Below are 12,010 nucleotides of genomic sequence, written 5' to 3' on the forward strand. Positions count from 1 at the left end.
AGTTTCGTTGGGTAATTTGACCTCAAATCAAACATTATGTTTTGCATGAGAAAGACGCGCAGCCGTTTTTCAAGAGGCCAATTTGATTTAGTGTCTCGGCCTGGCTTAAGATGGTTTTGCTGTAGCCCTTGACACGTGACACGTGCCCGGCCACGATGCGAGTGTTTAACTATTTTAGTGGGTGAGGCTTGTTATTAACTATCTGAAGCCATTTTAATGCAGCATTTATGTCATAGGGGGTATAAGGCTGCGAACACACAATCTAATGGCTGTGGGCAAGTATAATTATGAATTAACATGGGTCCGCAAATGAAACATTCAAAAAATATTTTTAATGCATTTGAATCTTCCATAGAGATATTTTCGATCGACAAATTGGACCAACGTTTTTTTACATTCAAATGATACTTCAAATACCTTTGCCAAAGAATTTAAATGAAATTATATATATTAATCGGTGTTTCGTATAATATGTATTTAATATAGTATATATTATAGGTATATATCTTTCTCAATGTATGTACGTGCCACAATCGTAGTAGAGATATCATCGACGGAAATATGAATATATTTACAAATATGAAAGTTTAATGTCAAATATTTTAAATAATTAATTTGTGGAACAAATGTGACTAAGTTAAATATCACAATATATGAAAGCTACACTCATTATACTTGTTTATGTTGATTCCTTCGTTCAAATTTCTATACAATAGAGAGGAGCGATTAAGCAACCCATCCATAGAAAATTCAAAACATTGTTTTTTAAAATTTATTTTTGACGAGTTATCAAGGTTTGCGTCGCCCTTTGGGGCAAGTCCTTATCCTGTTTGATTACTTCCAAACGTAACCCTTACTTCAAACCAAAAAGGATGTTTACTAAGGACAGTGTAGACATTTCAAAATGTTACGAAACCAGCACAATATATAAAATAATGTAAAGAGAAGTTTTATATGCCAGACCTTAACATGTGCCTATTTGTTATTGAACATATTATTAAATGAAAATGTATGAATAATTTTATCAGCTTGCTTACCTTGAAAACCATACGTTAGTATGCAGTATTAAAATAATGTATAACAAATATACCGATACGATACAAAATGTACAATATAATTTTTACGTAATATCAATACGGGACTTTTTTAGATAACGAATTTCGTGGGATGCATAGATCATTTAATCTCACATGATTTATTTATAGGTATTGTCAATGTCCGCGCAAGTTTTATAACTGTTTAAACACTGTCACAATTTGAAGTCTAAAATTACCAGCGCTTTGTAAATATACAAATTTAGGAAAACATAAGGCCGAGAAGAGATGAAAATAACACTATAAGATGCTGCGGTCCTTGCGCTCACGAGAACAAGATATCCACAGGTAGGTTTTGACTTAGAAGAGCGAGAGGGGAGATTACTGATTACCGGTGGGTGAAGGGGACGGAATACCAGGTGAACGTTAAGGCTTCGCAGCTTTCCCACTTGGCGCGCTGCTTGGTGGAGATGTGGTCGCCATCTTGGATTCTGGAATTCAGTGTCTTCGAGAGCGTGTATACATGTGTACATGTAGACATGTTCCATACAGGTATTTAATCAGCGTCAGCACACTAGCAGTTCGAATAGTTGATTCGAAAACTCGAAAAGACATCAAATTGACATGAGAACAAATTACCTTAGCTAGTTTCACACGATAAATGTCATGTTTATTGTCAAAAGGATTATGTTTTTCTAAATAAATCATAGAGATATATTTATTGTCAGGAGGTAGGTAAAAAAGCCATCTTTAATAGACACATACTCTTATGTATAAGTTGCAATTAATTCCACTTTTTATCTATCCTGCTGCAAAGATGTGAAATAGGGGTATTATTTTGTTTTTAATTAATTGTATCTGATATACGAGAAGTTATAAATGCACAATCCAAAAATAAACGGATATCCAATATAAACTTCTCACATTAATCCCGGATAGAAAAATACGTGTCTGAGAGAAAAGCGCCAGGAATACAACGAAGAATATTTTTTTATTTATTTTTTTATTTAATATTTGAAAAGATATATTTTTACATAGATAAGTAAGTATACAGGATAAAAAAGATATAAAACAATAGAAATTAAAGAAGCCTTTCCTCACCATAAAGAGACAATGCTATATTAATTATATTAATATATTACTATATTAACCTTTAATAAATGACTTACAATAAACCCAACTTGATAATGATATATAATGGAATTTGTTTTTAAATTAAAGAGTTACATTGATATTTTACGTATAGAATCCCGGTCCCTAAGTATTACGCGGATGATTATCATGCATATGTAAATTTTGAAAATTCCTTTGAAAAAATTGAAACTTTATTCAGCCTGGAAAAGCTGACAATATAAGGAAAGCCTAAAAGAGGGTGAATTTAACATGCATTGTAGGGAAGCTTGATAGTAGGAAATGGTCAGGTGGTATAGAAAACATTTAACAATATGTCAGTAGAATGGTTCAAATCCCCGGACTTAACATGTGGTAATCACCCAGAGGCAGAAAAAACAGGTACATACGTGCAATGCCTTTTTCTTTATATGGCGGTGCGTTTAGCCGCGAGATGGCGCCCTCGTGCGGAAAGGGACGGACGTATCGGGCGAGAGCGGGCGGCGATAGACCCGCGTCCGCCTTTGTGTCGACACGAGCCCACATGAGCGCCGCCGAAGCCTTCGCACAGAGCCTCCTTGGGTGTCGTCAGATATGATGGCAACTACCAGCCCTCACGGCATAGAGCCTCAATCGATGTCGCTAGATCTGATGGAAATTTACAGCATTCACGGCGTAGAGCCTCAATCAATATCGCCAGGTCTGTTGGAAGTTACCAGCCTTCATGGTTTAGAGCCTCAATCGATATCGCCAGGTCTGTTAGAAATTACCAGCCTTCACGGTTTAGAGCCTCAATCAATATCGCCAGGTCTGTTAGAAATTACCAGCCTTCACGGTTTAGAGCCTCAATCAATATCGCCAGGTCTGTTAGAAATTACCAGCCTTCACGGTTTAGAGCCTCAATCGATATCGCCAGGTCTCCTGGAAATTACCAACCTTCAAGCCGTAGAACCTTCTTTTCATGTCGCCGAGTTTGATGGAAATTACCAGTTTTCACGGCATAGGGCCTCATTCGGCCTTGCCTGATCTGATGGAAATTCTTACCAAATACCGGGATTCATCTGATTTTGTTGTTTTTTCTGTATTTTATGACATTCAATGAGTGAACAAAAATATCGCAACCTGTCCAACGTCGCATTTTAAATACGGAAGTGAGAGACCAGTGATTTTGTGCTAAATTCAACCTGCTCAATAACCTTTTTTTATTTATTTTATATTGTAATTTTTTCATTATTTACGAACAATATAATGTATGTATATGTATAAGCAGCATATAAACGTGTACAATGTACATACACATAGTTACTATACAGTTTTTTGTATGAACTTAATGAGAAGTGCAGATTGCTATAAATCATCTACTCTACAAGATGAGGCCATCATTCATTGAGCGATTCGCGGAAACGGTTCAAAAGTGTCAATGTTTTCATTCAGCCGAAACATTACGACATACTGTGTACAAGTTGATTTCCCTACAAATCTACGTGTGCAAAATATATCTACATTCATGGTGTTTACTGGAAAGAGGTTATGGCAGTCTGACGGGCCACGTGATCACTTGCATAATATTATGGGTTCGACACAATACAAATACATATATTATGTATGCATATTTATACAGTAATGCTCCTTTATCACAACTAGTCTAATGCAGGTGATTTTTATTTAGGTGTGTAAGATTTATTAAGATGATGTAAGAAAGAGATTAACAAAGAGAGTTATTATATGTATTTTGTGAGTGTTATTTCTTGATTTTAGTTTTAAAAATGTGAGGTGCTGTGGTAAATAAATCAATGTTAAAAATGTATGAAGCGCGGTGAATCGAAGTGTTTTGTTTGGAGTAAAGGTTGCATTGAAGGATAGTGTGTGATTTTGTCTGGTTTGTCCAATGGGAACTCTTAATTGAACTGTAGTGGTACGCAACTACTTCATTCAAACGAAATTCTAGAAGTCTCGATTTTTCCAAACAAGCTTCTTGGATGTTCTTTTATTTATTTGTTTGGAAAATTCTACATAGCAACCAAATTGTTCCAGAAGCTTCTTCACCTTTTAAAATCGACAGAATGGAGAAGTCAGTCAGTCATCAATCTGCCATCAGTTAACAAGGTGCTCAACGAGTGATAATCCGCGCACCTCACTTGCGCGAAGGACATTCTTCCCGGCTCTCATCATGGACTCCATCGGGACATCATCATAGCGCTTTGGCCCAGATCGCCGTTCCTGGCCAACGCTTCATGGATTACAGCGCCCTGGTTCCAGCGTCTCTGACCAGCGCTTCATCCATGCACCATGACCACCACGAGGACACGTAGCATCCTCACTGGTCTACTCAGCTCCCTTTCAACCTCCTACAAGGTCCATCGCACCTTCAGCATTCTCGTCAGCACTGGAGTACTGATTGCCAAGATCGCCAGTGCCTGACAGACAACGAGTCCGGTCACCAGCGCCCGGCGTCGACTCACAGACCCGCGCATGACCTGCCATCACCGCCTGCATCCGGAGAATACTACATCTGTCCTACGTCCACTCTCATCACGGCTACCTGACTCATCAAATAAACACTCTGACCTTCACGACACGTCTTTCATTCCGTGCCTCCTCACCAGTTATCCAAAGTGGTGACCCCGACGTGATTGTGTTACCCCGACTCACCGGTAACCCCGTCTCAAAATGGGTGATCGGTTGAGGCACCATGGAGCTGCGTGCACCAGACCATCTCCGAGACGAAGAAATAAATATTTCAAGTAATTTCAAGTAAAAAAATTCAAAATTTCAAGTAAAAAATGTGTGAAGCGCGGTGAATCGAAGTGTTTTCTTTGGAGTAAGGGTTGCATTGAAGGATAGTGTGTGATTTTGTCTGGTTTGTCCAATGGGCATTCTTAATTAAACTATTTCAAGTAATTTCGGGAAATCCATCGTAGAAGTTGCTATTTTTTGTAAAAATTGGTTAAAGAAATCCTGAAAAATTCAGCTGATTCCTCATGACTCAGATAAGGACGATTGTCCTGAAAATCGTAGAAAACAACTATGCACTTTCTTAATCTTTTCTATGTGTGATACGTTCTTGGGATAAGAGAATTGAGAGGCGTACTCCAAAGAATCACATACATTCGCAAGGTATAGCATTTTTATGAGATTTACATTTTTAAAATCTTAGCAGGTTTTGAGTATAGAGCGAAGTGCCTTGGAAGCTTTTGCAACCATGTTTTTGATATGGCGGTCAAAAAGCAATTTCGGATCGATCGCTATTCCCAATTTATGGCCTCCATCATTTTTTACGAATAGTGTCCCATTAATAAAACAAATAAATTAAAAAAGAAAGGTTACAGCACTGGAGCGATATGAAACAAGGTGTACAATTCCGAAAACATAGGTTCAGGCAAATCATTTTAAAGAGGAAACTTTTGAATGTTTTTCTATACACTGATAGTATCGAAAGCATCAAAAATGTTTTTAGAATTAGTATGAAAAATCCGCCCTCATTCCCTTTTTATCGATCAAATGCTCAGTGAAACTGCGCGTAAAAGATAAACGTCACAATGCTTATCAATTCCGTTTACATTTGACTCGTGGATATATTCCACAATGTTTTTTTCATGTTTTTTTTTGTTTGTTTCATTCTTCAGCTTCCTAACAAAATCTAAATTATTATTAAATAAATTATTTTTTCATCCATCCTCCAAAAAAGCAAAGGTCTCTAATTATATATATACTTGTAGTTTCCTGTCCTCAAGGAAATCTAAAGTAAATCGCAAATTGCCTTATTTACAATGTATTATCGATAAAGTTGGTTGTTTCAGGTGAAAAAATGTAACAAGCAGTAATTGTTGAATGAAACACTAGTGTATGTTGAATTATTTCGCGGATAAGAGATAAGCCGCCATAGCTCAGTGGTCAGAGCTGTCGACCGGAAATCGAAAGGACACGGGCTCAAGTCCCGTTGGCGTCATGTATCTTTTATCAGGAGATTTTTCATTGTGGATGAGTGTTTCAGGCTAATAATTATTGCTTATAAAATAATTGTTACCCTTTGTGCTATGCATAAAAAATCTTGTCTTAAACATTAGTTTACCAAAAAAATTGTAATTATTGTATAATCGAACATGAATGTCTCGTAAAATAATCCCCAACCAATGAAAAGTGTTGAAATAGCCGAAACCATCAAGGAGAGGAAAGTAGAAAATATGCGCGACAGGCAATAATTTTGTATTACGCTCAACCACTGAAAAAAAAAGTCAGTCAGTGAAAAAAAATGCCAATCTTTCCGTACGTTTGCTACGCCACTTATCCTGGCTTTTCCATGGCTGTGCAATGTATAAGTTTATACAGTACTTACCCAATAACAACAAATGTCGACACAAGTCAAGTGCTGTTTGTCTTTTACAAGCAAATACAAAATGACGTCGGTATCTTGTATTTCTAAGTAAGTAAGTAATATAGTAGGTACCTATCTAATTATTTGTGACTGCCATTTACATGTTCTGTTATCACGTGCACTAATAACCCAATAGGCACAAGCCTATCGACATTTAATTACGAACAAATGGCGTAACACTGTCGGAAAATAGATTGTCTATAGATGACTTACATTGGCAAAACAAAGTACAGATCGACATTCTTAACTTTGCAGTCGGTAGTAGTGCTAATGTAGGTACATTTTCAGGATACACATACATCTATGGATTTAAAATAGTTCGTTCGCTAATTCTTCCTAGTAGTTAAGCTGTTGGCGGGAATGTCACCAAGAAGACATGTGATAACTGATGGTATCTCCCTCTGATACCCCCATTCTGAAAAAGAAATCTCTTTATTCACTCATCTCATCTCTAATAGATATGCTCTATCCAATGTTCCTAACGTCGTGTTCAGTTCTTCTTTTATTTTCAAAGATCAAAAAAGGACCATCGTTTTTTTATACAAACTGAAAATTTATTTAAATTTACTTTATTTCAATCCCACACATGAAAATCCTGCATATACCGGGATCAATATTGCTAAAATTACGCTGGATTGTGGGATTGCAAACCGTAGTAGGCACCAACTACCAAATTAAGACAGTCACTGCCATTCTATAGGAAACTTTGTGAAACGATCTTAAATCAGTTTCTCGTTATGGCAAATCAAATGTTTTGAATTTTCAATGAATCTTCGAGGGTTTTCGTACAAATTCGTGCAAGAAAGTGCAGAAAGTAAAGAAAGTAATATTTTTTCAGAAAGTTAAAGTTGATTAAGGAACCATGGAGAAATGCAACATAATGCAGGGATTATAAACATGCGCAAACAAACCAGCAAAGCTAATTTGCAAGAAGCAAATATCTCTGATTTATTTATCCATAGCCGTGCTTCAGTATTGATAAGGTTGGCAACAATAATTTAAAGGCCTGCGACTTGTGGCTGCGGGGAGGAACAATGCATTTCTACAGGTCATCACGTCAAATCTGCGAAGGCTTTGCAAATGTCTCGAACATTACCGCGTGTCATAATCCTCAATTTACCATTGTGTAAGTGTTGAACTTACACCCAGCCATTATGCGTGCTCAATTCAAGCTTTCTTTGTATACAAAACTTACCGGGTTTTATTAGAGTTTTAGTGGTATCTGGAATTCTTGAATATACAACACTCTGCGTATGTGCTGAATGGAAGCTTGCAATTTGAAGTGTGCAACAATGTTAACAATGAGTGAATTTGCATATGCCGCGTCTTTTGGTAAATCCAAACAGTATTCTGGGTGATACACATGACTGACAATGTAAAACATGTTAGATACTTCACGTGAAATTTAGTACGAAAGGTAATTACTGTAATTATACCCCTGAAAATAAGGTTAAGAAAACTACATTTCTTGGAAGCATCCCTAGAAAATAAACATTAATACAATTAATAAATTATGAGATAATTCATGGAAACGGAAGCTGAATAACTTGAAGAATTCTGGAATGGTTGATTCCCTTTATCTCCATCATGCTGAAACTATTTGTGTTATGTGACTCTTTTGGTGGATTTTCTTTATCTCCATAATGCTGAAGCTATTTGTGTTATGTGACTCTTTTGGTGGATTTCCTTTATCTCCATTATGCTGAAGCTATTCGAGTTATGTGACTCTTTTGGTGGATTTTCTTTATTTCCATCATGCTGAAGCTATTCGTGTTATGTGACTCTTTTGGTGGATTCCCTTTATCTCCATTATGCTGAAGCTGTTCGTGTCGTCTGACTCTTTTGAAGTAAACGCTCAGTTCGAATACCTTATTTATTAAACATCATCGATTAGTTATTTGAACCGGATTGTTCGCGATATCGTGTCCACATTTACAGGGTAGCCTTATTCCCTGGGATTTCGGCATATATGGCTCGCTAAAACCACAATACTATTTCTGGGATTACGTCCCGCGCAGCTTGCGACTCGAGAGAGAGATTTTGCAATGACGAGTTAGAGTAATATGTTGTATAAACAAAAGTGGCTTTGATCAATAAATTATAATAACTACATACCGAATCCTCGGTCTACGGAAATGTTTACGAATCGCGTACGCATTTGGTCCGGTGTGTTTTTTGGCACAACCATAAATACCAACGGAAAGATTTGAAACCTGTTTTCGATTTGGAATCGAAGTATGTACCTGTTTGTTATTGGCTTTAATGACGGTATGCCTCGTTCGTGCCGTGAGTTATATTTTTCATAATATTTGGGATAAGCATATCTTATAATTTATCAGCGATCACCGCGAACACTGCATCACCAAAACCGATCAACCTTGGAGTTATTAGCTTGTACTTAAATCTGTAGGATTCATATTTTATAAAATAATGAATTTAAACCTATTGGCAGAAAAAAGGATTTTGTGATAGAGGAATAAATTTTTTTAAGGAAAAAGTAATCTGCACATTACAAATTGTGACCATAAGCCCTCGAATGAAGAAAGGACATCAAATGAGGTTGCGAAAGCTAAACAAATGATACAATGAGATGTTAATACTCCTCTAAATGTCCGTTGCATTATTTAAAGAGTCGTGTTAAGTATTGGGGTAAATATTTAAATACATTTATAAGCAAATAAAAATCACTTGAGGAAACCTCTAAGCATCACTGCCATAAACAGAAACATGCGTGACAGTGATAAAAGGTTTACATATTAATGTTTCTGGGAAACATCTCAGGCAAGATAATATTTTTTATCAGCGATGTGGCAACGTCCCATCTTGAATAAAAAGGAAAAAAGGTTGGAACCATTTGTTCTATAAATTTCTGAGATCCGTGTTAACAAAAACATCCAGTTGCAAGGAATCCAGGCTCAAGAAGAAAAATTGCCACCTCACCAAAAAATAACTGCATTAAAAGGGGTAGCAGATTGGTGGTGATGGAATGATTAAGGATTTTTGAATTTACTACGAATCTTAATGTATTCATAATTGCTGGGTCAGGATTTATTATAATGTTACGCTTTCTGCGGTCAGTCTTATAATATAATATCAAGCGAAGGTACGAAGGCGAAAGATCGCGCCTCAGATGGGGGCTGGTTACAGCCTGGAATGATTGGGAAGGAACAAATCAGTCAAGAAGGGAGATGAAATCTCGGGAAAAGAAAATTATGATTGACAAGAACAGAATTTATATATCAGGCGGCTTGAAAACTTGTCGCGACCAAATTATGTGAAACAAAATCTTTCAATTTTTATTTTACGGAATAATAATATATTGACATTAACCAGATGTAAAATCTGAAATTTTATAGCTAAATAAAATATACTATAGGTCTATTTATTACACATTTATTTAGCGGAGAAATTCGTATGAACTGTTTTTATTAAAGAATTATTTATTTTAGGATCACACCAAGATTATTTTAATGCAATGTTTGGACGTCTAGTATTCCTTTAAAAAAACTCTCTTGGGTTTTAAGTGAAAGCGATGTTATAAAGAAAAGATAAAGAAAGAACCAACGCAGTAAATTTTTTAAACATATGTCTGGCAATGCAACACTTAAGTACCTACTCAAAACTTAAAATATTAGTTTAGTGAAATAATTGTAAATAATTATCAAACGAAGTTTGCCATTTGGTTCTTATTGAAATCCAAAATTCCCTCAATAAAAAGTTAGTTAAATAGTAGGTTTTGCCAAGACAACCAATCTCCTAAAGTAAGTAATAGCAGGTAATCCTACAAAAATCTGCTAATACGAATCGATTTATATTATTTTCCCATAGAGCTTTGAACAAGGAATAGAAATTATTCTTCGATTTGTTGAAATATTTAAAAACTTGAACAGCTTCGTCCAACGTACGTGAGCCGTTTCCAACTAGTAAATAAATAAGTAAGCAGTAAAAAGGGCAAAATAAAGTGCATGGAATCAATTGACAAAAATAATGTATTTTCGGTTTTCCCATCAATGTCCAGGCATTTATTAATTTCCTTGCTAGTTGGGAACGACTCACGTGCGTTGTATCGGGATGAAGCTATCCATGTATAAATAATATGCATAGCAGTCATGTAAGTTTTAATAAATTTACAGCTTTCCATAAACTGATTATTTATTTAAGAGGCATTTGATCCACTGTATGTTATAGGCACCACGAGGCATTTAATTAAGAACAAGAAACCTCCCTCAATAACTGTTTTAAAGATTTGTATTAAGAGGGCTGTTCGGAAAGTAACTGCATCGTACTGGGTAAAGAAAATTTTAAAAACTTACATAGACAAATTATTATTGCGTGCCTGTGGGGCAGAGGATGGATGAAAGCAGACTGGAAATTAGATCACTGTGGCGAATCTTTGGTAAAATCATGTATGACCGTTTGAAAAATGTGGAGATTCTTAAATTTAGGCATGATGAATGAAGAAAGGAGTTTCAGCATAATATATAACGATGTGAAACGTAAAAGAAGTCGGGGACGTCCGAGGAAGATTTAACACGATCGAATGAACCAAATACTTCTAGCCGGATAGAAAGTACGAGGGAATAGATAAAAAAATATTTTAGTACGTGCCCCTTTACAGCTTTCCACTATTTTTCAGCACAGTCGCCATTTAAATTCAAGCAATTATCACAACGTTTCACCAACTTGCAAATTACTTCAGCAAAAAAACTCGGCCGTCTGAGAGAACGTAGCCAACCTGTCAAAGCATTTTGAAAATCTTCATCGTCATCGATGTGTTGGAACCCAAGCAACTTCTTCTTCTCCAAACAAGGAAGCAAGTGAACAGATGTACATTCTACTGAGCTATATAATTGATATTGATACCGGGGTTTATTTTCTTGGCATAAATTTTATATTGCTTGTGGTATAAAAAAATTATAATTATAAAAATTAAACAAAATTTGAGAATTACTGGAATTAACAGTGTTGTTATACGAGCGTTAGAAAGCAGCAAAAGCTCTCGTACAGTAAGTTCTAGTATCTTGAAATGTGCGCAGCTTTGTTTTCGCAAAAGAAAGCAAATAGTAACATCTTTTCAATTGTCCAAAATAAGATAGTAGCTTTGAACTTGGGTGAAGCCTTGTAGTGATACTAGTAACACGTAAAAATAAAGATTTTTAGGGAAGAATTTGGTTTAACGATATACTTATCTACTTCATTTTAACTCATGTGACAAAATTCGGATTTTTACGGCATATCCTTGGCATTCCACTGGCAATTTATTAGTATCAAAAATAAAGGTACCAAATAGGTGTTAAATAGAGTTTCTGTAATTGTGCAATTGAAAAAAATTTAATTCAAGTTATTTTTTGTAACAGCCATTTCCCCTCCGAAGTCATTAAATAAAAAAGTCAAAATTTAAAACAGAACCTACACGTCATTGAGCTTTGGCGGATAAAGGTAGTTTTTTTAAAATAGATAAATTCTGTACTTTCATAATTCGTGGACCCTA

At 35.8% G+C, this 12,010-nt stretch overlaps 1 protein-coding gene across 4 annotated transcripts in view; it reads right to left on the bottom strand.

The window, feature by feature from the left end:
* Egfr (epidermal growth factor receptor) overlaps positions 1-12,010 on the bottom strand; it is a 261,795-nt gene that overhangs the window by 68,608 nt on the left and 181,177 nt on the right. The window contains exon 1 of one of the 4 annotated variants that reach the window (XM_089649857.1): positions 1,038-1,297. The exons of 2 other annotated variants lie outside the window; for them this stretch is intronic. The gene's annotated coding sequence lies outside the window, so the exon portion shown is untranslated. Of the gene's footprint in view, positions 1-1,037; positions 1,298-12,010 lie in introns of those variants that run through there. One more of the 4 variants, XM_089649858.1, reaches the window with a different exon arrangement.

The sequence above is a fragment of the Hesperophylax consimilis genome, chromosome 31 (assembly GCF_061612785.1).
Source record: "Hesperophylax consimilis isolate HC1 chromosome 31, BYU_Hcon_1.0, whole genome shotgun sequence".
Taxonomy (NCBI): domain Eukaryota; kingdom Metazoa; phylum Arthropoda; class Insecta; order Trichoptera; family Limnephilidae; genus Hesperophylax; species Hesperophylax consimilis.